We start from the raw sequence: 27,109 nt of genomic DNA, 5'->3' as shown, positions 1-27,109 counted from the left end.
CCGCAGCAATAAGTTGTAGTGTATTATTGGTACTGTATTATTAGTATATTACGTGTGTTATGTTCTGTAAGGATTAATAAATACTGTGTTATTTATACGTATGGTGTAAAGTGTGGTTACTGACGGTAGTTAGTAAGGCGCATGCAGCTAGTTTAGAGATTAGCGTAAGGCAATCAGAAGCGATTTGTTATTAATTTAGGCATAAATAGGCGGAGTCATCACTAGTCGATCTCCACCTATTTATGATTGTGGTCCTGGCTACGGCGGGAACAGAGTGGACGAACTAAGTTGGGGGAGGGGTAACTTGACTGTCAACTATCAATGGCTGAGGTGTGCCGGAAGCCATGGCCGTGTGCGAGCTAAATGAGGGGCAAAAATCAATCGGGTAGGAAAGATTAATGCAGAACTCATAGAGCTAAGCTGGTGAAGGCCTTGGCAATCTCAGCCTGCGGGTTCGGAACATGGTGCATGAAACAGGAAGATGCCACCTGCCCATTTTCTGGATGACGTGCGCTGGGACCGCATGACTTGACGCTGCGGATGCCGCCCCTATGCTGAATGAATGTCCCAAAATGGCCTTGGCGTCGAACCCTAGTCCGGAAGCTAAGATTCTGATGTGGTCGACGAACTGTGACGTCGTGAGATGTTTGGAGTTGAAAGGGAAAGAGGGCAGCCCGGCGCGGGATCTTGAGGTGGCGAATAGCTTTTGAACACGGCAACCGGGCACCAGTCATTGAAAGTCTGGTAATAGCGAATTTCGACTGGTGGTCCCACTTGAGAAGTTTTGATGGAGTGGAGTGAGAGGGTGCAAGCGTCTGCTGCCAGGCTAATTGATCTAAAGTGGGGCCTGCGTGTCCAGGAGAGCTGGTGAATTCCCCCGGGCCGTAAGAACCCGTAAAAACAGAGGTACATGGCTGCTTGATCACTATGCTTTTATATGGCCCGAAAGGATCATTGTCTAGGGAGGTGGAAAAAAGGCCCTGAACATTGCCCCGGTGACTGGTTTCCTGCGGGACTCTGGCTTGCTGCTGTTCTTTGAATCCCTCTCAGGGTGGATTTAATGGCTTGAGACGAAAAACCGGACTGGCTGGCTGGGTAATCTAAAGTGAAAAAATGTTGTACCCCTGCTAGGTAAAATTTGAAGGTATTGAATGATGGATGAAGGTCTGTGTGACAATAAGCCAGGAGTGCCATAACATAAGTCGTTCGGTCCAGTTGTTCCTGTGGATGTCTGAGGGAGAATTGTATGGAGGTTTCCCACCCTGTCTTGTGGTTCCTAGCTGTATTGAGTGACCTAGCCCTTCTGACCTGCTTGCTTAATCCATCGTCAGTATCTCAAGGGTGGGTGGAGGGACCCCTGATGGATCTGCGTCTGGCATTGCCTGAAAGAAAACAGGGAAGTTGAAACGAGAGAGGGCATCGGCCGCCGTGTTTGCTGAACCCTGTATGAACCTACATGAGAAATGGAAGTTATACTGTAACGCAAGACACTAGTCTGCGGACAAAAGGCATGATTTGTGGAGAAGAGCAAAGGCCTTTGCTGAGGATTTCTACGACTGCCTGATGTCTGTGACGAAGATGACTGGCTTATTCCTCCAAAGCTCCCCCCAGATCTGGCTTGAGAGATGCTGGAGATAAAGTAGAACCTGACGTGGATCAGGGAGCGGGAGCCCGTGATGTCAAGGAACTTAACCGTGCCCGATACATGTGAGGCCAGAGAGCGAAACGAATGACCTGATGCGTGTCAGGTGGTCGAGAGTTCGTGAACTGCCTGCGTGGCTGGTGCATGAAAGAAAAACCTGTCCCTGATGTGTGTCAGGGCGGTAAATGAACCTGATGCGTGTCAGGAAATAAAACATGAACTGCTGCGTGGCAGACAAAAGATCGAATGAACCTGCTGCGTGTCAGGAAAAACAAGATGACATGAATCTGCTGCGTGGCATACAAATAACTGGATAACAACCTGATGCGTATCAGGACAATAAAATGGCATGAATCTGCGGTGTGGAAAAAATGACCGGATGAAACCTGGTGCGTGTCAGGAAAAGTTACATGAATCTGCTGCGTGGCAGACAAATGACCGGATGAAACCTGATGCGTGTCAGGAAAAATTACATGGATCTGCTGCATGGCAGACAAATGACCGGATAAGATCGATGCGTCTCTGGAAAATAAAACACATGAATCTGCTGCGCGGCAGACAAACGACAGGACAACCCCAAGCGTCTCAGTAATTAATGACGTGAATCTGCCGCACGGTAGATGGACGATCGGATGACCCTAATGCGTGTTGGGAAAAAAAAATAATAATAAATTGAATGACATGAATAACACCGAAGAGTGACAGTAATCCGTCACCAGGAAGAGGTTAAGAGGGCTGACCCACCTGACGAGCTGGCCTAGATTACCTGAAAGAAAAGGCGACATACCTGATACCGGCCTGATCCTGAGGGATGAGGTAGTGAAAACCAAACTTACCTGGACGAAACCGTGGAAGAGAAATGACCTGGATGGAAAGGGACCTAGGATTTGTACCTGGAGGAAATCACCTGAACGAATTTTTTGAACTAGACCGACCTCTGGGATGACCCTGGAAAACATGGGGTGAGGCTTGAGAGATGCAGGAGAAAAGTAGAACCTGACGTGGATCAGGGAGCGGGAGCCCGGAGTCAAGCTTGACCGTGCCTGGTACATGTGAGGCGCCCCTGAATGACCTGATGCCTGGCGGCGGTCAGGAACCCGTGAACTAGCTGCGTGGCTAGTGGTGAATGCCCCTGAGGCGCATCAGGGTCCAACCAGGTTGAAACGGTCCGAGCTTGTCGGGTGACCGATGCACCTGCTGCGTGGCAGGACCGAGACAGCACCTGATGCGTATCAGGAAATGCAAATGTAACATGAGAACCTTGTCCCTGATGCGTGTCAGGGCGGTGAATGAACCTGATGTGTGTCAGGAAAATTAACATGGACTGCTGCGTGGCAGACAAAATATTGAATAACCTGATGCGTGTCAGGGAAAGAAACGGCAGCTGCAGTGTGGCATGCAATGACTGGATGAACCTGATGCGTGTCAGGAAAGAGACCTGAATCTGCTGCGTGGCAGACAATTGCGTGAATAAATCTTAAGAAAAAATTTACATGAATCTGCTGCGTGGCAGACAATAGCGTAGATGAACCTAAGGAAAATTGACATGAATCTGCTGCGTGGCAGACGATAGCGTAGATGAACCAAATGAAAATTGACATGGATCTGCTGCGTGGCAGACAATAGCGTAGATTAACCTAAGGAAAATTGACATGAATCTGCTGCGTGGCAGACGATAGCGTAGATGAACCAAATGAAAATTGACATGGATCTGCTGCGTGGCAGACAATAGCGTAGATGAACCTAAGGAAAATTGACATGAATCTGCTGCGTGGCAGACGATAGCATAGATGAACCTAATGAAAATTGACATGCATCTGCTGAGTGGCAGACAATAGCGTAGATGAACCTAAGGAAAATTGACACGAATCTGCTGCGTGGCAGACAATAGCGTAGATGAACCTAATGAAAATTGACATGAATCTGCTGCGTGGCAGACAATAGCGTGGATGCATCTTAAGGAAAGACAAAATTAACATGAACCTGCTGCGTGGCAGATAATAGCGTAGATGAACCTAAAGAAATTGACATGAATCTGCTGCGTGGCAGACGATAGCGTAGATGAACCTAAGGAAAATTGACATGAATCTGCTGCGTGGCAGACAATAGCGTAGATGAACCTAATGAAAATTGACATGAATCTGCTGCGTGGCAGACAATAGCGTGGATGCATCTTAAGGAAAGACAAAATTAACATGAACCTGCTGCGTGGCAGATAATAGCGTAGATGAACCTAGAGAAATTGACATGAATCTGCTGCGTGGCAGACGATAGCGTAAATGAACCTAAGGAAACTTGACATGGATCTGCTACGTGGCAGACAATGGCGTGAAGATGAAATTTAAAACGTGTGCACATGCTCTGTATACCTGGAGAGAGGACTTTTTTTTTTTTTTTTTTTTTTTTTAAACTGCTCCTTGGGTGGGTCCTGTGAACTCCATTATATATATGACTTGTTAACCATGCACGATACGCATGTATATATGGTCTGCATGGCCTTTAAATGTTTATTTCCAATAAATCCTTTTGGTATTGCTGGTGCCCAAAGCCAGCTCATTACCAAGGCATGCACTGCTTTACTGAGGCCGGGTAGCAGTGTTTAATTCTTGTATTCCTTGGGGCATTGTGTCGGCGCTGATTGTGATTAAACCAGTCGTTTATTGTCTTTGCCCTAGAATAAGCCGTAAGAGATAGAACCATGTTTTTGGCTCTCTATGTGTCATGGCAACTATGGTTTGTGCCATACAATTCCTTTTTGATGCATATGAATGGCTTGCTTGTTTAGAACAAAGTGCATTCTGTGACATGTAGACTGCAGACAGCTTGTCCTCACAGCTTTGTGGGATTGTTGAGATGGCACCTCTTGAAGCATATTTAGGTAGAAACTATTCAATAGATTGTTGGTTCTAGCGAAAAATGAGTTTTTCTAGTGGATACTAAGGCATGCTGGCTGTCGGGTTCCCAGTGCCGGGGGTCTGGCCGTGCTGGGGACCTGAGCGTCAGCGTTGCCTGGAGACCGATGCGGGAGGTGGAGCCAGCATGCGGACATGTGAAAACATATGAAGAGCGCGGCGCCGAGGCTCCCAGGGCAGGGAGCAGCTCGAGGCGCCGCTTAGCTAACCAGGGGAGCGCAGTTCGGGAGGGTAGAAGACTTCCTACCGGAGGCAGGAACGAGCAGCAGCGTGGGTAAGCGGCAGCGTCGTACTGGACCCGGAAGTGCAGAGACGTCACGTAGAGCGCGGCGTCCATGATGGGAGAGCGAGGCGGTGCTATATAGGCCTCCTTCGCCCCTCCCACAAACACAGGCTGAGCTTCAGCCTTACTACATATTAATTATTGAGATTAGCATAAATATCAATAATTAATCTCAGTGGTCCTCCTACAGCAGATAGGGTATGACACTAGACCGCTGGGATACTTCTCCAGGTTGCTTTCACCCGTTGAACGAGGGTTCGATGAGTGTGCCAAACAACTGGCAGCCATACACTATGCCGTCAAAACCACTGAGCATATTGTAGGATTCAGGCCCCTCACTTTGCAGACTCCACACTCTCCATTGGCCCTCTTGCTCCTTGATACACTCCCTGGAGTCTCCCAACAGAGATTCGGGAGGTGGATTATGGACCTCAGTGGCTGGAGTCTGCAGGTGAACCACAAAGCCAAGTATGTTCTGTCCCAGTTACTGAACCTAACTGGAACCGAACATGACTGTGGCCAACCAGCGCATATTAATGCGCCACAAATTTTCAGGACCGATAAACACCCAGAAGACAGAGTCATCTTTGTTGATGGCTCACGATTTTACATGGATGGGATCTATGTCACAGGTTTTGTTGTGCTGGATGAGACCACAGGTACCCAGAGTCTTGTAGAAGTTACCAGGTCACATGTCGGCACAGCGGGCGGAACTGGAGGCGGTCAAGGAAGCCTTGCTTCTTCAACCCCCAGGGAAACGAACTATATATAGCGACAGTTCATATGTAGTTCGTTCTTTCACCCTGCACCTGGACACATGGAAAAGACGAGGATTTGTGGACAGCCAAAACAAACCTCTGGCTCATTTGTCGGTCCTGAAAGAACTTTGGGAATGGGGCATGGCACACACGGCGGAAGCAGCCATAATAAAAATCCCTGCGCATCAGAAAGGGGACGAGCCTTTGACGTTAGGTAACAACAAGGCGGATGAATTGGCCAAACTAGCGGCAGTGTCTGGGATCCTTCGGGAAACAGGCACTGAGCCGCTACCAGCCTAACAGATTGCAGTTCGTACCAACCTGAGTAAAGGCCCGGTGTCATTTGAGGAGGAACAAGCCAAAGATCCTCTTCTAATGACACACCTCACATTTCCACAGCATCCCTGGTCAATACAGCAAGGGATCCTGTGCTACGATACCGGTACACAGCAACTTCCTCTTCCCGTGGTTCCACAGCATCTGCAAGCAGAGCTAACCAGATTGAACCACCAACTGTTTGGACACCTTGGCCGGGATAAACTCTTGTCTCTCCTGAGAGACAAATTATACTGGCCGGGAATGTCCAACACAGTAGAGGAAGTTACACAACAGTGCCTGGTATGTGCTCAGGTTAACCCAAGGGCGTCAGCCCTGAAGCCGGTGTTGCAGCGAGTTCCTCCTGCTGATGGTCCATGGTCCGCACTACAAATAGATTTTATAGGACCGTTACCAACTGGTGGTAGTGGATGTCTTCTCCAAGTGGGTAGAAGCCATCCCCACGGTTAACGATTCGGCTACAACCACTGCCCGTGTTCTCTGGGAACAGGTTCTGTCACAATGGGGTATCCCCAGATTGATAGAGTCAGACAGAGGGACCCATTTCACGGGTAAGGTAATGAAGGCGCTTTGTGGTCTTCTAGACATAAAGCAAAGATTTCATGTGCCTTACCACCCTCAGTCTGCGGGCATCGTAGAGCGGATGAACCGGACCATAAAGACACGACTTTCTAAAGCACTACTGGAGAAAGGTTCCTCATGGGTAACCTCCCTGCCAGCCGTGCTAATGGGAATCCGAGCTACCGAGGCTACCAGTACCGGTATCACCCCGTTCGAACTAAGGACCGGACTCAAAATGCCCCTATGCCTGCCCAATGAACCCCTAGTGTCAGAACTAGTGAAGAACGCCATCGCTAGAGACCTGTTTCTCCAACAGGTACAACTAAACCTGAAGGAGTTATTGCCTCATGCAGCGATACGGCTACACAGACCGTATCTACAGGGGGAAACGCCAATGCCATCTGTAGGAGAGCTGGTGATGGTGAAAATCTTCCGTCGGGCCGGCCCCTGGGATGCAAACTGGGAGGGACCCTCCGAGCCTCCCCAACTCAATAATATGAACCCTCGCAGAGTTGGGTGACCGGGGGGGGGGGGGTTTGGTGGGTCGAGGGTGGATCCATGAAACTAATTACATTCACATTGAATTAACAGATCACGGGAGGGAGACTCACCAAGGTTACGACTAACCAGAAAAGATATAGAAATCCTCTGAACATGGCACATCTCCAGCTTGTGGCACTGGTGGTAAGCATGATGATGGCAGGCTCAACCTCTGCGGGGGAGGGCCTGGGAGTTAATAATGGTATGGCTAACATATCTATTGATAAACCCGGCCTTTTAATGGTGGAATGTTTGGAGGGCAACATCCTGAAACCATACGAGAACTGTATGGTTTCCAGAGGGAGAGTTTTGCCCAAGGTTTAATTCAACATTATACCCCTGTGGAGAATGTGTCTGCCATGCAACATGATTTACATGCCCTCTGCCTCAAGGAATTCAGATATTTTCGGGACTCTGAACCTACTCCTATGAGATCTTTAAGATGGGTGTCTAGGGACCCTCACTTGCATCCTTACAAGCAAGTGGAAGCCAACACTACCACAGTGTTGTGTACTAAGGAGGGGGTTCTGAGTCCTGAGGATGTCACTGGGGCAGAGTGTAGTGGCTGGTATATTCTTAAAGCTACCTTCATAAGGAGGGATAGCCAAGATGGGCTCAGGGTAAGGACATATTTTGACAGACCCATCCCGGTAAAGGGCACCCTAAAAGCTTATTGTATGTTAAGAGATTCCCAGATGATTATCACTAGGGAATCCAGTTATGTTCAGGGACATGTGTCCACAGATTACATACGAACCAGTATAATGATGATAAAGTTAAACTGCAGTAACTCTGGCTAGGCCCTATGGAATCACCAGAGTGGTCCGGTAAAACTGGAAGGCTTTTACCGAGCCACCGTTTTAAAAGTACGCACAGATGCCAAGGATCCCAGGTATGCTCAGTTAAAGGGATCTCCATCCATACGGTCTTTTATGATCACTATCATGAGAGACAATTGTGTTCAGGAGGTGACTGGATACTATTTCATCACCTATGCCCACTGGGAACAAGATACTCAGATGGTAACATTGGACACTAATCCCTGGAGTTGGGATTTAGTGTGCAATGGGGTGGATCCCCCTACAGTGAAGGTATGGATGGACAGTACCCCTATGAATGAGGAATACCGGGGTAGGTATGTGTCTTCCGATTGGAAAGACCCCCGTGGCAGGGATATTAATTTTGATATTATTTGACTTTGATCGATATAGATGGTTCGTTTAGATGGCCTTTTTGCGAGGCAGTAGATGAAGGGTGCTGGACATTTACACAATGGGTCTATCTGTCTAAATCCAAACCCGTAGGAAAACTAGTGTTACAGGTTGGAGAAAGTGACCAATGGTATCCATTCAGAGGTAGAGGACAAGTTTGTGTAACGGTGGTGAGGATCCCCTATGAAGCGACAGGTCTCCAACCTGTAAAAATGCATTCAGACTCTTGCAACGCCCCTATCCATCAATTGGCCGATCCTATAGCTCCTCAACTGTCATCTCCATGGAAGGTCATCACGGGGACAAAATTCATCCTATTTACCTGGAGAATTTCCGTAGATGACTTCAGAGTCGATCAGTGGGATCACAGATGTGGGGAGTTTGTGAGGAACCAAATTGACATGATAAGAGGTTGGATAGAGGCGGGGCAAGAGGTAAGAAAGGACGATCTCCTACACAAGAATCACAGGGGAAGAAGAGATCTGATAGCCATGGGACTAGGCGGAGGTGCATTGAGAGTGGGCGCCCTGAACACTATGGATAGGGAAGTCCTGAAACTAGGTAAACTTGGGGATGTTGCACGACACGCCGGGGAAGGATTCGAGACCCAGCTTGATGTAAACCACGTCTTAGAGGGTTTGCAGCATTCGCACATAGATGCCACTACCTCTCTATCTTCTGCTCTACGAGAGAAGTTTAGAAGGTTAGTTGTAGGTCTCTTAGAGGAACAGGATAGAGCTCAGCTTGCTCTGGCGTGTACGCAAGTCCAAAGTGAACTCTCGGACAACCTTAAACATATTGTATCATCATTGTACGGCGGCCACTTCCCATTTAACCTCCGCCAACGGGTAAGTCCTCTTATATCTCCTTTTGCAGCCAATCACACCGACTTGTGGGTAGTCCAGTAGCACGGCTGTAGGACTCTCACTTGCACTGCTTCGTCATTGGCTCCTGTATCTGGCCATCTTAGACAGGGTTACAGTGTAGTTAACCTAGGGATTGTCATAAATAACCAGACGGTGCTTCATCCACAGCTCCCCTCGGGCGTTCTAACATATGAGGGAGGCCATCCTTATCTGTTAGACACAGAGGGATGATGGAAGAAAGAGGATGCTATCCTCTGTCAAGATAATCAGGATCGGGTGCTAAGACACCAGTGTTGGAGCACTGAGGGGTCCTGTGAGATGAAGGCCAGCCCAATACCCTCCTCCCCTAAATACTTGGGACAGGGGTATTGGTGTTGGTACCAAAGGCAAAATATGTCTTATACAATCTATGGGACTAATTGCACCGAGAGAGGAAAACTCCTCCCTGGAGCGTATTGCACCCTTAGTCCCGTCCTAGGTTTAGATGTCGCAGAGCTACAAGGAAGGACACCAATCACCCCGGAGAAGAGACTCGACATCCGCCCTGACTTACCCGTGAGACTCCAGAAGATTCCTCTTGGCTTTGGGATAGAACTCAAACATCTCCTACTAGACTTCAGCCAGGAAGACGAAATACTTCAGAATCTTCGAGAAACAGAAAAACAGGCCACCATCCAACTGACGCACGACAGGAACAAAATAACGGCAATCACTACCGCCTTGGACAAGGACTCCAAGGTTTCCTGGTGGGAAAGTCTATTCGGCTACAGTCCAAAGGCAACATCCTTCTTTAACCTATTGATACACCCAGTGATAGTTCTTCAGGTTCTGGTAATCGTCATGTACACGGGACTGTGTCTAATCTATAGGAGGGTCAAGAGACTTGCGGACCAGCTAAACCAGAACCAGATAAAACTTCACGAAGTCAATCATAGGAGGCTCAGGGATTAGCTCCAACAAAGTCCTGAAGCCAGAGATCACATGGACATAATGTTTCCTATAAGGGTCGGGATGAAAATCCAAAAGCCATCCTGTGACCTCATAGCATTGTGTGTATGTATATCACGTATTGTAGTAGATTTTCGTATGAGGGTTCGGGATGTAATCCTAGGCCACCCTGTGACCTCATTATATTGTGTATAGATTATAATGATTATTTGCATGTGAGTTCCTTGTGTACCCATAGACACTCTAGGTGCAGGTGTGCGACAGCCATACTACAATATGGCTGAGCGCACACTTGCATCCTATAGTCATTTCCCGTTTACTACCGGCGTCTTTGGAGGTGTAGAGAGATAGGCCAGGTTGCATGAGTCTCTATGGGTACACACTAAATTGAATTGGGCTGTATTGGGAGGGATGTGACCTGTTTGTGTGAGTGGGGAAGAGTAGATTCCCTAGGGTCAGGCCCCTCATTTACTAAAGTATTTGCCACTTTAACATCAACAAGGGTGACTTTTTGTAAGGGTTGGACTGAATGGTGATAGCGCGGGGTTCCTTCCCGCAGGTAGACTTTAGGTACTATGACATCACCTCTTACCAGAAATTCTGACCTGCCTTGTAAAAACCTAAGTATCTGTCCATGGGAGAACCTCTCCAACAACTGAGTCTTCAATCAAGATGAAAGTCGTACTTGTGTTAAAAGGTCAGCCTACGGCCGTCCGTACCCCATAAGGAGGTGTTTAAGGGTAAAGTCATTCCGGAATCATTGGGAGTGACTGACACTGAAAGACTGGCACTGACATTGGGGGTGACGGACGCCAGAAGAACAACACTGGCAAAGAGAAAAGAACATGGTCGCTGAGTGGAGTGATCTAAAGAAGATGAGGGTGAAGCCATTCCGGAGTCAGAAATAGACTACATAGGGAGTGGCTGACACCTGAGGATCATAATGTAAGATCCAAAGAGAAGAAGACGGTGTATTCGGTGGATGGAAGCGTTTGGTGAAGGGCAGGTCGGAGGTGTTAGTCATGATGGGTGATGTCTAGGTACCTAAGGGCCATATTACTTCAGTTCTTCTTGAACTGCCACCAAAAGTGCGATTGAGGGGAGGGGGGAAACATCCCAACCCTTCCCCCAAAATGTTTATTGTCGTATTCCCGACAACAGGGGGATTGTTGAGGGAAGTGTCATATTTAAATATATATGTATATATGCCCTGACATATATACATGTATATTAGCCCTTGTCTAAAGGCCCGTCCAGGTGAGATCTGTAGGTAGGCATGGAGATGTATATAGGCACCTTGGCGGCATACATCTCTGTGTATATGTATATATACATATGTATTGATGGGCTTAATGTTTTTCCTGTGTGTATGTGTATATTTATGGATGTGCCCCAAACATCCATGAATATACATATATATGTATATATACATATAGATATATCTCCCCCCCAGTAGAGTGATGGGTATATATACAGTACAGACCAAAAGTTTGGACATACCTCCTCATTCAAAGAGTTTTCTTTATTTTCATGACTATGAAAATTGTAGATTCACACTGAAGGCATCAAAACTATGAATTAACACATGTGGAATTATATACATAACAAAAAAGTGTGAAACAACTGAAAATATGTCATATTCTAGGTTCTTCAAAGTAGCCATCTTTTGCTTTGATTAACGCTTTGCACACTCTTGGCATTCTCTTGATGAGCTTTAAGAGGTAGTCACCTGAAATGGTCTTCCAACAGTCTTGAAGGAGTTCCCAGAGATGCTTAGCACTTGTTGGCCCTTTTGCCTTCACTCTGCGGTCCAGCTCACCCCAAACCATCTCGATTGGGTTCAGGTCCGGTGACTGTGGAGGCCAGGTCATCTGGCGCAGCACCCCATCACTCTCCTTCATGGTCAAATAGCCCTTACACAGCCTGGAGGTGTGTTTGGGGTCATTGTCCTGTTGAAAAATAAATGATGGTCCAACTAAACGCAAACCGGATGGAATAGCATGCCGCTGCAAGATGCTGTGGTAGCCATGCTGGTTCAGTATGCCTTCAATTTTGAATAAATCCCAACAGTGTCACCAGCAAAGCACCCCCACACCATCACACCTCCTCCTCCATGCTTCACGGTGGGAACCAGGCATGTAGAGTCCATCCGTTCACCTTTTCTGCGTCGCACAAAGACACGGTGGTTGGAACCAAAGATCTACAAATTTGGACTCATCAGACCAAAGCACAGATTTCCACTGGTCTAATGTCCATTCCTTGTGTTCTTTAGCCCAAACAAGTCTCTTCTGCTTGTTGCCTGTCCTTAGCAGTGGTTTCCTAGCAGATATTCTACCATGAAGGCCTGATTCACACAGTCTCCTCTTAACAGTTGTTCTAGAGATGTGTCTGCTGCTAGAACTCTGTGTGGCATTGACCTGGTCTCTAATCTGAGCTGCTGTTAACCTGCGATTTCTGAGGCTGGTGACTCGGATGAACTTATCCTCCGCAGCAGAGGTGACTCTTGGTCTTCCTTTCCTGGGGCGGTCCGCATGTGAGCCAGTTTCTTTGTAGCGCTTGATGGTTTTTGTGACTGCACTTGGGGACACTTTCAAAGTTTTCCCAATTTTTCGGACTGACTGACCTTCATTTCTTAAAGTAATGATGGCCACTCGTTTTTCTTTACTTAGCTGCTTTTTTCCTTGCCATAATACAAATTCTAACAGTCTATTCAGTAGGACTATCAGCTGTGTATCCACCTGACTTCTCCACAACGCAACTGATGGTCCCAACCCCATTTATAAGGCAAGAAATCCAACTTATTAAACCTGACAGGGCACACCTGTGAAGTGAAAACCATTTCAGGTGACTACCTCTTGAAGCTCATCAAGAGAATGCCAAGAGTGTGCAAAGCAGTAATCAAAGCAAAAGGTGGCTACTTTGAAGAACCTAGAATATGACATATTTTCAGTTGTTTCACACTTTTTTGTTATGTATATAATTCCACATGTGTTAATTCATAGTTTTGATGCCTTCAGTGTGAATTTACAATTTTCATAGTCATGAAAATAAAGAAAACTCTTTGAATGAGAAGGTGTGTCCAAACTTTTGGTCTGTACTGTATATATAGATATATGTGTGTATGGATGTGCCCCAAGCATCCATACACATATAGTATGTGACAAGATGTGCCCCCTCTCCTCCTGCATCCCTGCAGGGGATGAGAAGGTCACCAGATGGCTGGACAATTATGTCCAGCCTCTGGTGACCTCAAAAGGCATAGGATCAATAGAGTTCCAATGCCTTTTGGTATTTAACTATCCCCAGCTGCTGGGGATAGTTAACATAACAGAGAGAGGGAAACAAACATCCCTCCCTCTGTTATCTGCATACCTCCGGCGCGATAATCATTGCAGATTGCACTACAGGCGGAGGATCAAAGGAACCCTCCGCCTGGAAGTGCGCTCTGGGATGCGCGGGACGGTGCGGTGACGTCATATCACCGCGCCGGCCCACGTGTTCGGGCCAGCGGCGCGCATGTGCGCCACAGGACGGGCTGCCTCGGGAGCGAGCGCCGCCGAACTTAAATAGTCCGGCGGCGCTATGCTGAGGCACTTTGGAAACAAGCCCCAGCCTGAGAGGATCATCCCTGGACAACGAGCATAAGGACCCTAAGTATCATTAACCCCTATTCCCTATACCACCAACGATATTATTAACCCTTGCTTCCCCCCTACTATATTCCCCCCATACTATTAACCATATACTACCCCCTACATTATTACCCTTACTCCCCCTATACCACCAACAAACCTCCCTTGGACCCTTGATACACCCCCAACCCTCTTATAACCCTGGTCATCTTACCCCAAATCCCTCTATAACCCTCTCCTTCCCCTGTATAGCCCTTGGTTACCCTTAACCTCTCCTGCCCTGAGTCCCCCTATACTCCTAATATCCCCTGTGTTTGTAGATCCCTCATATCCCCTGTTACACTGGTGTTGCCCCTGTGTCTCTACCCCCGTCACGACTGTCCTGCTTACCCCCAGCAGCAACAGTGTCCGTAATAACCCCTGGTTATTCCCCGTAGGGATAGTATATTGTCAGGATTGGGTGGCCTGCTGGTAAAGTGTATGTATGTGTATTATTGCAATTGTAGTTAGATGTTGGGGAGGACTTGGGACTGTGTTACACTGGGTTCACACCTTAGCGTTCTGAAAGGAGCGCTCTGTATGCGCGATTGTACCGGCGTTTACAATCGCGCATACAGAGACAAGCGAACGCCCATTGTCGCGCGTTCCCGAAAGTCTATGTACGGGAACGCATGACCAAACACCCCAAAGAAGCTCAAGAACTTTTTTCAGCGTAGGGCGTTTTTCAGCGCGTTCAAACGCGCTGTAAAACGATCAAGTGTGAACCAGGGCCATAGGGAAGCATTGGTTTTCATGTGTTGAGCGTTTTACAGCGCGTTTGAACGCGCTGTAAAACGCTCAGGTGTGTAGTTAGAACCGTAATAGTATATTGTTATAGTGTGTATATATATATATTGCTGTGTGCTGCTATAACTATATAGATATCTATTCCCTTGATATAGTTATATATAGTTATAAACATATATTCCTTTGTAGTAGTAAGGCGCCGCAGCAATAAGTTGTAGTGAATTATTGGTACTGTATTATTAGTATATTACGTGTGTTATGTTCTGTAAGGATTAATAAATACTGTGTTATTTATACGTCTGGTGTAACGTGTGGTTACTGACGGTAGTTAGTAAGGCGCATGCAGCTAGTTTAGAGATTAGCGTAAGGCAATCAGAAGCGATTTGTTATTAATTTAGGCATAAATAGGCGGAGTCATCACTAGACGATCTCCACCTATTTATTAATATTAATTATTGAGATTAGCATAAATCTCAATAATTAATAGCCCCTTTAACAGTATACAACGTCCCTGTAATGACAGTCCGTACTAGGGGGGAGAGAACAAGAGCTAGAAAAAGGCACACTTTAAGTAAGTTGCTACAATTTTTGTTAAGTGCAATCATGATGGACAGTACATGAATTCACATTGCGTCACCTAGAAGGAGAATACACACAATGGGCATGTTATCTTAAACGTTGCATAACATTTGTAAACTGGTTACAATGACATAAATTATTAAATAGCATGACAATTATATGCAAGCTTTTATGTTGCAATAAAACATTTTATAAAATAATGCAATTTATTTGTGCAAATGTCAGGTGAGGCTCAACAATAACTTGAGTCCTGTTTCCTGAAAGTGCTTAAATTGTAGGGTCCTCTGGAAACTGATAAAAGTTCCTTGCAATTCACAGGGCAAAGGAGTAAATTGTAATCCAAAGGGTTAAAAGTTAATATAATGATAGCAGCAAAGGCTATCAAGTAACCTGAGAAAGGGGATAAAACAGTTAACTTGGAGATGAAGGGGTTAAAGTGCTGATGGGGGGAGTCCCTACTGACATGACCATCTGGATGAGGACAAACAGTGGCAACCTGGAACAAAACGGTTAAAAACAGCACACTAAAACCTGCCAAACAGGTCCTCATCCGTCAGATAGCAGTCCATGGCGTGGCTCCCAAAACAATGTCATTGTTGGAATTTTTCTGTAGTGGGGACACCTTACAGGTAGATGTCCAGCTCCTCCTCACTGAGGGAGCTGCTAAACCTCATGAGAGGATTTTCCAGCCTCTCGTGGAAGCATACAGTATCGTTGGTAGTACGCCACCGCCCTCTACCCGTGACAGTAGGGATAGACTGTGCAGACAGCCAGGAAAGGGTTGCTGTGACACGCTGCAAACCGGGATCCACAGCCGGTGCAGGAAGTGGCAGAACTTCTGGCTGCAAAGGCTCAGGGAGAGCTGGAACATTGGACTGTGGCTGTTGTGGCTGCTTCCAGGGGAGCATATAAGGCGGCAGGAAGCATGGCTGCACCTTGGGATTAAATGTAAGGACACTGTTATTTATTTGCCCTACCTTCAGGGTTGGTGGCGGTGACAAATCTAGAATCAAGGGTGCAGGGGCAGGTTGCGCCTTTTCCCTGAATAGCAGACGGCCATCCAGGGTCTCCTGTAGACAACGGGTCCTGCCCGCAGAGCCTGGATCCTCCTGCCAGGTCTCTGGGGTGACGACAGGGGAGAGTGGCTTCTGCAGTAGTGAGACTCCTGCTGCAAAGAGTCCTTGCATGGACCTCATGGGGGTGTACTCCACTTGATCCCCCACATATTGATTATGCCTTTCCTGGGGCAGGTAGTGGCGTTTCACGGACTGGCGGGCCACAAATACCTCGGTCCCAGAATAATTGTCCCGGAGGAACCCCACTCCTCTCTCTACCGAGAACCATAGGACGGTTCCGGTCCTCCTGGCCAACTTGGGGTCTCCTGGTTTAGGATCGTCAATTACCACCTTCACCCATTCCTCAACCGCTGACTTGTATTCCCATGCGGTCTGGGCGAATGCAGTAATCTCATGTGGGACATCTAGATTTAGGCTGCGGAGCTTCTCATAGCTGGGCGGCGGAGTGGAATCTCCAGCCGCCTCCCCGCACCAGGATGCACAGACAGCGGTGCAGGTTGGGATCCGGTGACGTTGGTGGATGTCGCGGGATACGGTGCAGGCCTGGCCCTGACGGCAAGTGCTGGGGTGTCTGGACGTGGCAGTGGGACGGACACGGACCGGGCCTGGGCCTCAGGGAGCGGGGTGGCTCCTACCTGATGTCGCGGCCGGTTACGGTGTCCTCTGGTGATGCTCCATATTCGTCTGCGCCGCAGACTGGATGCTGGTTTCAGTAGCAAAGGCCCCTGCAGTGGATGGCTCGACGTCCACTTCCATTCCTGAGGGTATATCTTCTTCCGCGGTGACACTTGAGTCGGCGGAGGGATCCACGGCCTCCGGGAACTTGAACACCTCCTGGCTCTCCATATCAGGGATTGGGGCTTCAGCAGCGGCCTTCTCCGACTCCTCTGGAATACTGGACAGGGCTGGTGAGACTGGGTCTTTGGGCACGGAGGGATCCACTGCCTCCGGCATGGCACCAAAGATTGATGGTCCATGTCTCTGTAATAGCTGGGAGACTTGGATCTCCAGCGGCTGTTCTGGATACATGGCCTCTCCGCCGATGGACATTTCGTTCCACCTGGGACGCGGGTAAGCCATGTTTGCTGCTCTCCTGAACACACTGATTGCCAGAATTAAGGGAGGGGAGCAGAGGGTGGAGTTTTTATCACCTCGGGCCAGGTCAGTAACAAGGTCATGGAGGGCGTTTTCAATTTTTCCCGCTCCTGAAGGGGCGTATTCGACATCTTCGCGCCTTTCTGTAGGGAGTGTTACAAGATTTTCCTGCTTTTGAGGGACGTATTCCTCATTTTCGCGCTCTTGAGAGGGCGTTCCTTTGTTCTTTGGCATGAAGATGAAGCGCCATCTTAAAACGAATATGGCGAATTTCCACAAAGTCTAATTAACTCTTCAAGTGCTGCAGCGCACACTTAGCGCTTTCTTTGGTACAAAAATACAAGTAAAAAAAATCACTATTTTAGCGATCTTTGCACAATCTTCTGCCCCCGCTGTTATACTGGTAACATGCAATTTAAGTCCGTTTTTGCACACAATTAGATACGGTTCTGTTGTTAGGGATGGACACACAATACAATCCGATCCTGTTCGTGACGCCACTTGATGCAATGAGCAGGATACTGGGTCAGTGGGGTTGCTATGCAGTGGGTCAGTTTTATATGTGTATAAGTTTGTGACGCCAGTTGCAGCTTGCGCAGGTATTGTAGCAGGGCCCTTTAACATAGGCGTGCGCAGCCTATTGCATTAGGGTGTGCACCCTAAAGCACAAACACAGATGCAGCGCACGCACCTGTGTATGTGTGTGTATATGTATGTGTATATATATATATATATATATATATATATATATATTATATACACATGCACAAATACACTCTGTATACATACATACAGACTTGCACTATCAATATAATGAAGGGAGAAGAAATCATTTGTAAACTTACCGTATTTTTCGCCCTATAAGACGCTCTGGCCCATAAGGTGACGCACCTAGGTTTTAGAGAGGGACAATAAGAAAAAAAAAATTCATTACATCTCAGGTCAGACCACCAATCAGACCCCCAATGTCAATAAGACCCCAATAAGATCTCAGATCAGACCCCAATGTGAATGACCCCCAATCAGACCTCAGATAAGAGCCCCAGTGCCTCATATCAGCCACCGGTGCCTCATATCAACCCCCCGCGCCCCCATATAAAATAAAATAAAATAAAAAACACTTTCCTGCTCCGGACGCTGCCGCTCCTCACTGCTTGCGCTCGGTAATCCTCTTGTACAGTATACTGTGTGGGCACGCACAGTGTGAGGTCACAGCATGGCCTCACACTGTGTGCAGCCTTCACAGTAGAGCGCATGAGGACCAGGAAGAGGTGAGTATAGTGCTTCTTGGCCCTCTGGTACTAATAACTTGATTAGTATTCGCCCCATTTGGGGGAAAAAATGCATCCTATGGGGCGAAAAAGTGCAGCACGGGGGTGACAGAACCAGTGTTCCCTCTAAGCCTTCGCAGTTGCTGAGCTGGATCGGCTCAGAGCTGGGCACAGCGACATCAAAGGTGGGTGATAGGAAAACCTAAGATAATTGTGACATCAAAGAGCATAAAAACCACTGCGCCATCCCATACAATACAGTATAATCCCTGCACCATCCCATACAATATACAGTATAATCCCTGCACCATCCCGTACAATATACAGAATAGTCCTCTCTGTTATCACTGGACATTGCTCTCCATATATAAACCCATACGGGGGAAAATTCTCATTGATCCAGAGAACTTACATAGAAAAACTATAAACCAAGAGGCTAAACAAAACCCTTTCATTTGATTGCTCTAATACCTAAACACCTAAAGGAAAAAAAAATTTTTTAAAAGCTGCTGTTTCTCTAGATGACCTTATGTTGATAGTAGTAGAAATAGAGTCTCAAGTGTCCATAAAAGCAGCTACACTATTTTTGCAAACCTTAGAGACTCTATTAACACTACTATCAACATACGGTCAACTAGAGAAACAGTAGGTTTTAAAAAAAAAATATTCCTTTAGGTGTTAAAACATAACTTTCATTAGATTGCTCTAACACCTAAACGGAAAAAAATGAATTAAAAAAACCTGCTTTTTCACTAGATGACCTTATGTTAATAGTAGTGTTAATAGAATCTCAAAGGTCTGTAAAAATAGTGTTGCTGCTTTTATAGACCCTTGAGACTCTATTACCACTACTATAAGGTCATCTAGAGAAACAGCAGCTTTAAAAAAAAAAAAAAAAAAAAAAAATTTCCATTAGGTGTTAAAGCAATCAAATGAAAGTTATGTTTTAACATAAGGGTCAGAAGCAGTTTTTTTTAGCCTCTGTCTTGGCAGGGGTGGCGCGCTTCCTATGCTGTCTCTGGCACTTCATCAGCCGCAGGGGTGGCGCGCTTCCTATGCTGTCCCTGGCACTTCATCAGCCGCAGGGGTGGCGCGCTTCCTATGCTGTCCCTGGCACATCAGCAGCAGCAGGGGTGGCTCGCTTCCTATACTGTCCCTGGCACTTCAGCAGCAGCAGGGGTGGCGCGCTTCCTATGCTGTCCCTGGCACATCATCAGCCGCAGGGGTGGCGCGCTTCCTATGCTGTCCCTGGCACTTCAGCAGCAGCAGGGGTGGCGCGCTTCCTATGCTGTCCCTGGCACTTCAGCAGCAGCAGGGGTAGCGCGCTTCCTATGCTGTCCCTGGCACTTCAGCAGCCACAGGGGTGGCGCACTTCCTATGCTGTCCCTGGCACTTCAGCAGCCACAGGGGTGGCGCACTTCCTATGCTGTCCCTGGCACTTCAGCAGCAGCAGGGGTGGCGCGCTTCCTATGCTGTCCCTGGCACTTCAGCAGCAGCAGAGGTGGCGCGCTTCCTATGCTGTCTCTGGCACTTCATCAGCCACAGGGGTGGCGCGCTTCCTATGCTGTCCCTGGCACTTCATCAGCCGCAGGGGTGGCGCGCTTCCTATGCTGTCCCTGGCACTTCATCGGCCGCAGGGGTGGCGCGCTTCCTATGCTGTCCCTGGCACTTCATTAGCCGCAGGGGTGGCGCGCGTCCTGTTTTAATAATAACTGAAAAGGAAGCTACTGCTGCTGCTGTGTTCAGCTCCCAAGAGAAGGGGGTGTGAGAGGATCAACCAATGGCAGGGCAGCCAGCTGATACTGGCCAATCAGCAGCCTCCTCCCTTATAACAGAGCTCTGTAATGTACAGAGCTCTGTTATTGGAGATTTCAGGCATCAGCAGTATTGCTCTGCTGCCTGCAGTGCCGCTCACAGCGCTCAGTGAAATCGGCAGATGAGCACATATTTTAAACCTCAAGTCGGCTTGATTAGGGTGTGCCCAGGCACACCCGGCACACCCCGTGCGCACGCCTATGCCCTTTAAGATGTTATAGCTCATACCAGGTGAGGAATGCCAGAGGGGGAATAATGTCTCTATGCAGTGTCAACTGTGTCTCCTACCTTGGTACGGCTGGACTCCTGGATCCTGGCTCACATGCAACAAAATGAGTGCTGTTAATAGGAGTTTTGATGGAATTATTAAGATCCAGACAGGAAATATCGTCCAACACGTCTTTACTTAATGCAGCTTTAAATCCGTACAAGTTACAGCTTTAGTCTTGGATCCCAGCAGGTGTTGGCAATATGTGGCAGGAATTTATATCTATTCTGCATCTGGTACATACGCCTATTGTTCTGGCAGGTATTAGTCTTCTGCTCTGTCTGTATTCTGCTTGGTATGGGCCTGACTAGCTGAGGAGGTACTTATCTTCTCCTGGTCTTGGGATCTGTACTCACAGGACAGCTCGCAGGGTATGGTGTCTTCTTCCTGGAGATCTATTGTTCTGTGAATGCTGCTTCTCTGGTCGTCCAGCTGAGGTAGATGACTGAGGCTGGGAAGATGGATCTTGAACCTCAGCCGAGGTTGGATCCAGGGTTGGGATCCCTGTTTCTGGGAGCTCCTACCAACACAGCCTCCCCCAACAGGGGTGGCTGGTACACTGAACTAGACTTCCTACTCTTCCTTGTGATACAGGACATGGGAACGTCCCACTTCTGCTCATACAGGGGAGCCTAGACTGGAATGGACTATTCCAGCCTAGATATACTAAACTGCCTGTCCTATAGACTGTCTATATATTGCCGCCACCTACTGGTGTACATAAACAATTACAGCAATTTACATGAAACAGTCACAGAAAATCCAGATAAGGCAAATGTAATGTCAGTTTACACCAGATGATAACACATTTTCACTTTAACATCATGTAGCAGGGTGACAGAGTTTTAGTGACATACTCTGGGATGTTACATATCTACATGCCATACGGAAAAACGGAACCAAAAAACAGAACTACTTTTTTTGCGGTGCGAAGGCACATACAGTAAGCCAACAGAAGCACTCTGTAGTGCTTCCGTGGGCTTTCGATTCGTGCCTCCATTCCTCATCTCCCAGATTGTGGACCCATTCAAGTGAATGGGTCCGCGATCCGTGATGCGGGATACACACGGCCGGTTCCCGTGTATTGCGTATCCGCCGTATGTGGGCCACAGTACGACCACGGCCAGCACACGGTCGTGTGTATGAGCCCTAAGGCCTAGTTTACACGAACGTATGGCTTTTATAGTTTTTTGCGGTCCGTTTTTCACGGATCCGTTGTTCGGTTTTTGAGTTCCATTGTGTTTCCGTCTCTGTTCCATTTTTCCGTTCCGTTTTTCCGTATGGCATATACAGTATACAGTAATTACATAGAAAAATTGGGCTGGGCATAACATTTTCAATAGATGGTTCAGCAAAAACGGAACAGATACGGAAGACATACGGATGTATTTCCGTATGTGTTCCGTTTTTTTTGCGGACCCATTGACTTTAATGGAGCCACGGAACGTGATTTGTGGCCAAATATAGGACATGTTTTATCTTTCAACGGGACGGAAAAAACGTAAATACGGAAACGAAATGCATACGGAACCATTGAAATGCATGGTTCCGTATATACGGACCGTATACGGAACACAAAAAAACGGCCCGTACAAAAAACGATCGTGTGAACTAGGCCTAAGGCTACTTCGATGGGGTCCTCCGCAGCTTTGAGTTTCGCTAATATATTCATGGAAGCCTTTGAGACACTTCATGTATTCTGTGCGGGTGGTTTGGACACATCGTCCACGTGGCTTCGCTATGTGGACGATGTGTTCATGCTATGGAGGGGGGATGAATCTTCCCTTCTACAGTTTGTTACCCATTTGAACGAGTGTCATAATACCATCAAATTTACACTGAGTTATGATGAAAATGTTATTCATTTTTCGGATGTGGAATTACGGCGCGAAGAGGGAGGATTTGAGACCGCACTATTCACAAAGACCACAGATCGAAATAACCTGCTGCTTCATTCCAGCCACCGCACCCCTCACATTTTTCCTAGGAGCCAGTCCACACGGGCCAGAAGGATATCCAGCTCAGATAAAGAATATGAAAGAAAATTGCTTATTGATGGATAATAAATTCATACAGAAGGGTTATAATAAGATAGAGGCGACTGAAGTCGGAATGGAGGTCGGTAAAAAAACAAGACGGGACGTCAGACAGGTTAAAAAGAAGGAGAAGCAAAAGAAACAATTTGTGTATTTGTGTTTCCAAATATGATCGACATTCTAGACTAATACAAAAAGGTAATTCTGAAATATTGGGAGGTGCTTAGACATGATCAAATATTTGGGAGAATGTTTGTTGTAAGGATCAGAATCAATGAGCGTAAGTCCAGCATTAGGCCTCTTGCAGACGAACGTAAGGGCTCTGTGCCCGTGCAGCAGGCCACAAATTGCGGTCCGCAGTGTACGGGCACAGACCCTGGGCCAACCGCATGCGGATCGCGACCCAATTCACTTGAATGGGGTCCGCGATCCATCAAGTTATATCTTTTTGCTGAACGGAAGCACGGAACGGAACACCACAGAAGTTCCGTTCCATGCTTCCGGGCCGCACCGTTCCGCATCTCCGGATTTGCTGACCCAATCAAGTCAATGGGTCCGCATCCGTGATGCGGAATGCACTCGGAACGGTGCCCGTTTATTGCGGATCCGCATATGCGGTCCGCAATACGGCATCGGGCAGCACACGTTCGTGTGCAAGAGGCCTTAGGAAGGAACTCAGAAGGGAGAGTAAGATGGATACAGTGGAGGTGACAAAACGAGGTGAGATTATGGTTGCCCGACATTTTTATAATCGGGCCCGTCAGGTGTCAGGTCTCAGGTGGCAGGTCCAGGAGGTAGTAAAAATGAGGAGGAAAACAGTAGGAGATTGTTACAAGGGGAGACATTTTTGATAATTAAGAAATGACTCGGATATTAAGTAAGCCAGGGGTGATTGCCCCTCATCAGTGCAGAGCAGAGAATACTGGCTTAACTGGGCGAGAGGCCTAAGTCAGGATTTGGGGGGGAAGTAATGCTCCTTGGGGAGAGAGCACCTTAATTGGCGTGAGGAGACTTATAAGTGTCACGACCATGGTCATGGTCGTGACTCCTGTGTCCGCATGCTGTTGCCTGCGGTCTGGTGTTGTTGTTCAGCCACAGGTGAGGGCCGCTTTTTTGTTGCCTCACTTGTGGTTGCCGCTGGCAACATGTGATTGTTTTGCAGTTTGGCAGCCTGAGCTGGTGCTGGGCAGCTTGCTGCAATGTGCATGCGGTTGCACCTGGCAACCTGCCTTTATATGGTGCACATTCCCTGTTTGGTGTGCACTGGGTTTGAGTTGTGTGCACTTCCCCTTTAAGTTGATGTCTTCCCTGGTGTTGGAAGGGTTAACTTCCTTCCTAGTGTGTGTGCACTGGGTGTGTCTGATTGTGGGTGTGTCTACATGGGCTATAAAGCCTCAGTTGAGACCTGATGTCTGAGGGGTACTCCAGCCTTGTAGTAAGCTGGAGGCACTCGCCTGGTCCCATATACAATCTGCCAGTGAGGGCCACCCTTGTGGTCATAAAATGTGATACACAATGTTATGAGGATGCATTTGTGTTATGCTTATTTATTGCAGCGTATGGTTTCCTGGGTTCCTGTGTGGTGTGTGCTCTGTCTCTTGTGTTGTTGTGGACAGCAGCACTTATACCTGGGTTCCAGGCTCTGTGTCTGTGGCAGGTAGGTGTGGTACTAGTTGCACTTACCTGCCATTGCCATATGACTGTTTCTGTTCCCCTTTCTTTATAGCTTGGCCAGTGAGACTCCTGTTCCTCCGTATCCAGAAGGAACAGGTCGTCTTACCCTGCTCCTAGTTTAGGGCCACCCTGAGGGCTAGCAGGGACTTCAAGGTTCCAGAGTATGAGCCCTCCTACCATCAGGGTCGGCTCATACAGCTAGGAGTCAGGGTCAGATTAGGGATGCGATTAGGAGGTGACCTGCTCCCTAATTCTGTCATCCTGGTCGAGCAGCGACCACCATCTTCTGTCATCGCACGGCTGAGGGTTTTCCCCATCCTCAGCTGTGACAATAGGCCTTACATGCTCCTCTGGAATTCTGGGAAGAAAGTGATGCAAATGAGCTCTTAACAAGCTCCACCTCTGATGCCACCAGATATAATTCTTCCCAGAATTCAAGAGGAGCATGTATGGCCTATAAGTCTCCTCACGCCGATTAAGGCGCTCTCTCCCCAAGGAGAGATGGTACCCCCCTAGATCCACAACGGCTCATGACTGATCCGGTAGTTGAAGCGGTTCCTAATGGAATTAGGAATATAATCAATAACGGGGAGTTTTCAGACAGAGGAATCTTGTGTGACAAGAACAATAATCGCAGGTCATCAGTTTGTTTCTGCATTAACCCTTTGTCTCCTGATTTCTACTGACTCTCCTGGCTTAGACTGGCTTGTTCTACTCTCCTTCTCCTCTTGGCATCTGATAGGTCTTCTCCTTGTGAGCTTTCACCTACTTTCTACCACCTTAGTTTGCAGTCATAACCTTGGTACCTAGCAGCCAAATCCAGCCGGGCCTCGCAGCAGCCTCTGATAAACACCTAGGGGTAGCCTTAGATTTACTAACCGGAGTTGTAAAGGAAGATAGGTACCAGATTAGGAGCTTTCTGACGACGCTCCCAGACAGTGGTCCAGTATTTGTTTCTCACCTCTGTATTCACAACAGTAACCATGAATGATTGATAAGTGTATAAAGTAGATGAAGACACAAAAGTAAAGTAATCAGTCATCCAGGGGAGTGTCTTCTAGTGTGCACCGACCGTCAGGACCCTTGGTTAAACAAAGAGAAATAAAGTGGGTTCTGGAGACGTTAAAGATGTACCAGAAGAGCTCAGAGGCCTTCAGCTATCCCTCACCTACATGCCCAGTTGGTTTCTAGTTTTCATTACCTGTTGACACCACTGGAAATTCCTCAGAGAGTTAACAACTTCGACTCTTTCCTTATTTACGTGCAGAATTAACCCTACAATACGACTTAAGACAGATCTTCCTTATCTCAAAACAGAAGTGTCAGAGACATAATTTACAGACAACAACCCTCACACTTACCAAAGCAGGAAATAATGTTACATATTTGGGGAGTGGTAGGTGAGGAAGGTAACGCAGCATGACAGTGCATCTACTATTCCTTACATGAACTCAGATCCTAGAGCAGCATATCAGTATGGATCCTCATTCTGCAGGTAAGTACTCTAGTAATAGCTCCCTTCACCGACCACGTTAAAAGCTCCTTACCTCATGAGCATAAATACCAGAGTAACAGGCAGAATGAAAATGGACCCATTCCACTGAGACCTAAGGTCTACTTAGGGTGACCATTTTTATGTGGTATTCCTGCACTGTGACATCTCTGTGTTTATTATCCCTGTACTGTGACATCACTGTGTGTATTATCCCTGTACTGTGACATCACTGTGTGTATTATCCCTGTACTGTGACATCACTGTGTTTATTATCTCTGTACTGTGATATCACTGTGTTTATTATCCCTGTACTGTGACATCACTGTGTTTATTATCTCTGTTCTGTGACATCACTGTGTTTATTATCTCTGTTCTGTGACATCACTGTGTGTATTATCCCTGTACTGTGACATCACTGTGTGTATTATCCCTGTACTGTGACATCACTGTGTGTATTATCCCTGTACTGTGACATCACTGTGTTTATTATCTCTGGACTGTGACATCACTGTGTTTATTATCTCTGTACTGTGATATCACTGTGTTTATTATCCCTGTACTGTGACATCACTGTGTTTATTATCTCTGTTCTGTGACATCACTGTGTTTATTATCCCTGTACTGTGACATCACTGTGTTTATTATCCCTGTACTGTGACATCACTGTGTTTATTATCCCTGTTCTGTGACATCACTGTGTGTATTATCTCTGTACTGTGACATCCTTGTGTTTATTATCCCTGTACTGTGACATCACTGTGTTTATTATCCCTGTACTGTGACATCACTGTGTTTATTATCCCTGTACTATGACATCTCTGTGTTTATTATCCCTGTACTGTGACATCACTGTGTTTATTATCCTGTACTGTGACATCACTGTGTTTATTATCCCTGTTCTGTGACATCACTGTGTTTATTATCCCTGTACTGTGACATCACTGTGTTTATTATTCCTGTACTGTGACATCACTGTGTTTATTATCCCTGTACTGTGACATCACTGTGTTTATTATCCCTGTACTATGACATCTCTGTATTTATTATCCCTGCACTGTGACATCACTGTGTTTATTATCCCTGTTCTGTGACATCACTGTGTTTATTATCCCTGTTCTGTGACATCACTGTGTTTATTATCTCTGTACTGTGACATCACTGTGTTTATTATCCTGTACTGTGACATCACTGTGTTTATTATCCCTGTTCTGTGACATCACTGTGTTTATTATCCCTGTACTGTGACATCACTGTGTTTATTATTCCTGTACTGTGACATCACTGTGTTTATTATCCCTGTACTGTGACATCACTGTGTTTATTAT

At 47.1% G+C, this 27,109-nt stretch overlaps 1 protein-coding gene across 4 annotated transcripts in view; it reads left to right on the top strand.

The window, feature by feature from the left end:
- The window catches only part of LOC122929221, a 171,961-nt gene that overhangs the window by 99,986 nt on the left and 44,866 nt on the right, over window positions 1-27,109 (top strand). The gene's annotated exons all lie outside the window — the stretch shown is intronic.

This window comes from Bufo gargarizans, chromosome 2 (assembly GCF_014858855.1).
Source record: "Bufo gargarizans isolate SCDJY-AF-19 chromosome 2, ASM1485885v1, whole genome shotgun sequence".
Classification (NCBI taxonomy): domain Eukaryota; kingdom Metazoa; phylum Chordata; class Amphibia; order Anura; family Bufonidae; genus Bufo; species Bufo gargarizans.
The sequence above is the reverse complement of the archived record's forward strand: the minus strand, read 5'-3'. Positions and strand labels throughout refer to the sequence as shown.